We start from the raw sequence: 4,521 nt of genomic DNA on the forward strand, positions 1-4,521 counted from the left end.
TATAAGTTTGAATTTGACTCTGCGTCTCCTCGTTCCTCGCTCCGTGCTCCTCACAGTAGCGAGCCGTGACAGAATTCCAGACCCAACAAAAAAGTAAACAGAAGCGCTCCTCCCCGTTTTATTTCCGTTTTGAAAGTTTTTTGTTTCCCCAGTTTCTCCCCGTGGCTACGGAAATCACCGCTTGTTTCGCCGCCTTAGCCCGCAGAGATCTCCCCTTCGTGGAGTACGCTTGGGAATTACGTGTTTTCCTGTTTCCCTGGATATTATTAAAGTCTATAAGGCCATGTCCACACGTACACGGGTATTTTTAAAAACATTGTTTTTCCTCTCCATCTCAGTCCACATGAAAACGCAAACACATGCTGTGAAGCACTGTCAAGAGCATTCCAAACCAACATGTGGCGATATAATCTCAACCGTAAAGCCATATTGGCCAATCAGAAGTTCGCTTGTGGACGAACGGCCAAACCGCGTAGAAAAAGCTGCATTTTTAAAAATAACCGCATTCGTGTGGACAGGGCCTAAGTTTGAATTTGACTCTGCGTCTCCTCATTCCTCGCTCCGTGCTCCTCACAGTAGCGAGCGTGACAATATGACACCCCAGTGGAATTATGCCACTACTTTGACTATAATCTTTATTACCAGACCTTATTTTCTTGACCTACATGGGTATACTGACTGCTGTGTTCAGAATGAAAAATACTTAGAGCCGTTTTAAGGCGCTGGTCACGTGCACAGAGCACCTCATATTAGTGGCCCTTTTCTTCATTCCTATTGTAAGCATCTTCTGTCTTACTTTTTTTTTTCTTTCTTTTTGGATCCCAAGTGTGGGTCTGGTGAGCTTGTCTTTGTCATCCCTCATCACACCCTGTGTGAATCCCATCCTCTACTCACTGAAAACTAAAGAGATTCGAAGCAGGATTCATTCTTTATTAACCCAGGGACTGTCTGTTCATCCTCTAGGGGTGCTTTCACACTTGGTTCGATTGCATTCACATCAGCAGCGAACCGTATCGGAGTTCACTTGAACCGTACCCCAGACCACCCTTTTTAAGCGGACTCGGGTAACGTTACAGTTCGCGGGTGCGCACCCCAGTTCGGAACCCGGGTGCGCACCAAAAGTGCTAGTGTGAAAGCACCCTAAAACTTCACATTAATGTACAAAATAACTGTGGTTCAAGTGTAATGTGCTGAGATTATATATAATGTTGTCTTGGAGGCTTTCTGTGATGCTTCTGTGAATATTATTTTGTGTTCACATTATTGTTTTTCAATAAAATATCCAGTTCTACATTTGCTTTGCAGTTATCTTAAAAAAACTAGCACACTTTGTCGTGTCTTGTAAATAAAGACTCTGGATTCAAACTGTCTTTACGTGCTTTACTGAAAACTCTCAAGACAACCTTACATGTCACGTTATACCACTCGCTGGCCCATCCCTGTCGCTCTCGCTCCATCTAGTGGCAGCCTGTGGTTACACATCAATAACCCCACATCACCCCTTTCTAGAGTTTGAAAAGCTTTGGCCTGTTCTGTGCTCCAGATCCAACAGTTCTTTTTTGACAGCAGGTCGCGAAGAGCTTTATCTTTGTCTGCCAGTTGGGGAATGAACCTCCCTAGCTGATTTACCATTCCCAGGAAACTTCTCAATTCACTCACATTGGAGGGCTCAGTCATGTTTCTGATAGCTGCAGTCTTCATTGGGTCAGGACTAATTCCTTCGGCAGAAATGAAGTGTCCTAAGAAATGCACTTTCCTCTTCGACAGCTCGCACTTCTCAACATTGAGAGTGATGCCTGCCTTTTGCATTTTCTCCAGCACCGCATGCAGTCTCGAGTCATGCTCCTCCTCTGTTCTCCCCCACACCAGCACATCATCGATATGACACACTGTGCCTTCCAGCCCATCTGTGACTTCTGTAGCCATTCTATTTTGGAAGTGTTCGGGTGCAGAAGTAATTCCAAAGGGAAGCCGTCTGAAGAAATAGCGACCAAACGGAGTTATGAATGTCGTGTACTGTGCAGACTCCTCTGACAACGGTATCTGCCAGAATCCCATATTGGCATCTAGCTTACTGAAAATTTGGGCACCAGCCAACATTCCAAGTGTCTGTTCGACTGACGGCAGGATGTATTTTTCTCGGCGAACGGACTCATTCAACTTGGAGAGGTCTACACATATTCGAACAGCACCCGACTTCTTCGGGACCACAACCATCCCGGCACACCAGTCTGTTGGTTCCTCCACTCTACTAATTACTCCCAATGTCTCCATACGATGCAGCTCTTCTTTAACTTTCCCCATTAGAGGTAGCGGGATCCGTCTCTGGGTTTTGAGTGAGAATGGAGTGGCTCCTGGTTTCAGACTGATCACATATGGCTGTTGTACTTCTCCCAAGCCACTGCACAGTTTTGGGTAGCTCATCTTTAGTGTTTCGATGTCGATGCTATCTAATCGTGCCACAAGCCCAAGCTTTGAGATAGCCGGTCGTCCCAGAAGTGCAGTATGCAGATTTCTGATTACGTACACATCGTCCTCTGACTGTTTTCCACCTCTCTTTAGCAGAAGCCTGGCAACTCCAACTACATCCAAAGGAACTTGCACTGGCCCAAGCAACGGCCTCGTCGCATCCCCGAGGGCAGGTAATTTTTCTTTAAAAATCTCTTTGAACATTTCTGCTGGAATGACGGTGACATCAGCCCCTGTATCGATCTTAAATGACACTCGTTTGTGACCAATGTCTATGTCTACCATCCATGGTTCGCCAGGACCTGCAACGCTGCCCAGGAATATGGGGTCACCCTCACACACTTCACGCACAGCTTTTGATGATGCACACATTCGCTTATAATGGCCTTTTTTCCCCGCAGGCGTGACATTTTACATCATTTGCTGGACAATCTCGCTTTGCATGAGCTGAGGAGCTACCACACTTATGGCACTGGTTGCTATTCATTTTGTCGGAGAGTGATGCATGAGGCTTTAGTTTAGGGTTGTTCCCTTTTTGGGGTCTGCCTACACCACGCTTTCCCTTAAACACTCTATCCACATTATAAAAACTAGCATACTTTAATTTGCACCATTTAATTATAAAGAACACATATTAAACACAACACAGCACGTTTTTTATTGTGCAACATCTCTGAATTAAGAAATGACAATGAAATGTTCATGTATGCATGTGAATACATAAATTAGTTCATAAATAATTTAAGAATGGTTGGAGACAAACAATATATCGGACCTCAGAGCAACTGACATAAAAGAACACTATTCTGTGTTCACAAAATGTTCACACCTGGCTCTACATTATTTATCATCACACGCATAAAATCAATTCTATTGTTTAAATAGTTACACTTAAGAATTTTTTTGTCTTTGTACCGATCCACAATGTATTTTATGAAAATCTAAAAAGACTAAATTCACTATTAAAGCCTTGGAAAATTGAAGCGCTTCAGCCAATTGCATTTTTCTTTAATTCACCTTTTTCCTACGGCCCATGACGCTTTTCGTTTACACTGTAAACAATCCGCAAAAGGATCGCTCTATGAGCTCAATAATAAGCATTTTCAAAAACTGGGGTGGCAATGAGGTGACATTATTTTACTCATCCTTCAACCATTGATCATTAAATGGAAATTTAAAAGTGTAAAAGCATTTCATTACTTTCAACACACCATGAATAACTCCTAAAGATCCTCCTTCTATCCACAGCAATATTATGGATGTGTTAAATATCATTGTAGTAATATATGTCTATATTTCGTAACAATTACATTTTACAGCATCCGTGTGAAAACAAACGTACTCGGTTACTAACGTAACCTAAGTTCCCTGAGATACGGAACGAGTACTGCATCTGTTTAAGACGCTTTGGGAAAAACTCCTTTTTCTCCGATGACTGAAGCCTTTTAATAACGCAGTGTAACTGCACGGCCATTGGTTCGTGCAGTGGATTAAAAACGAACCAATGGCTCAGCAGCGGAGCTTTCGTGGTAAAAGCAGCCCGTCTCTGTGAGTGCAGCCATAGCGACACACACACACACCAATTTGAAGCTGTCAGTGACAGCGTTCCGCTTCGATCAACCTAGAAAAATAGAGCCGCTGGATGTAAAGAGGAGCGCCGATTTTCATGAGTAAGACACGGATCGAAGCGCAGCGGGGAGAGCGAGCACGGGGTACGGCATGCGAATGCTCAGACCAGTTGCTTAGTTCCCTGACTCAGAGTGAGCATTCTGTCTCAGTGAGCGTGCAGCTCACTGCCCTTCTGCGGCGGATCAAAGCGCAGCGGGAAGAGCGAGCACGGGGTACGGCATGCGAATGCTCAGACCAGTTGCTTAGTTCCCTGACTCAGCTGTTTCTCTCTCTGAGGCTCGCTGAGAGAGGAGAAACGGGAGAGCAGGGCTGCCTTCAATGAAGGCGGGCCGCGAGTGGAGAAGAGCGAGACTCATGCTCTCAGCGAGAGCCTTCCGACTCAGTAAGCGAGCAGTCTCTGCGTGGGGGCTGCCCAGACAGGCG

General features: G+C 44.8%; 1 pseudogene; it reads left to right on the forward strand.

Moving 5' to 3' along the window:
* The window catches only part of LOC107728820 (olfactory receptor 10A4-like), a 4,984-nt pseudogene extending 3,670 nt beyond the window's left edge, over nucleotides 1-1,314 (forward strand).
* The last annotated feature ends 3,207 nt before the right edge of the window (nucleotides 1,315-4,521 follow it).

This window comes from Sinocyclocheilus rhinocerous, unplaced genomic scaffold (genome assembly GCF_001515625.1).
Source record: "Sinocyclocheilus rhinocerous isolate Xijiao unplaced genomic scaffold, SAMN03320098_v1.1 scaffold397, whole genome shotgun sequence".
Classification (NCBI taxonomy): Eukaryota; Metazoa; Chordata; class Actinopteri; order Cypriniformes; family Cyprinidae; genus Sinocyclocheilus; species Sinocyclocheilus rhinocerous.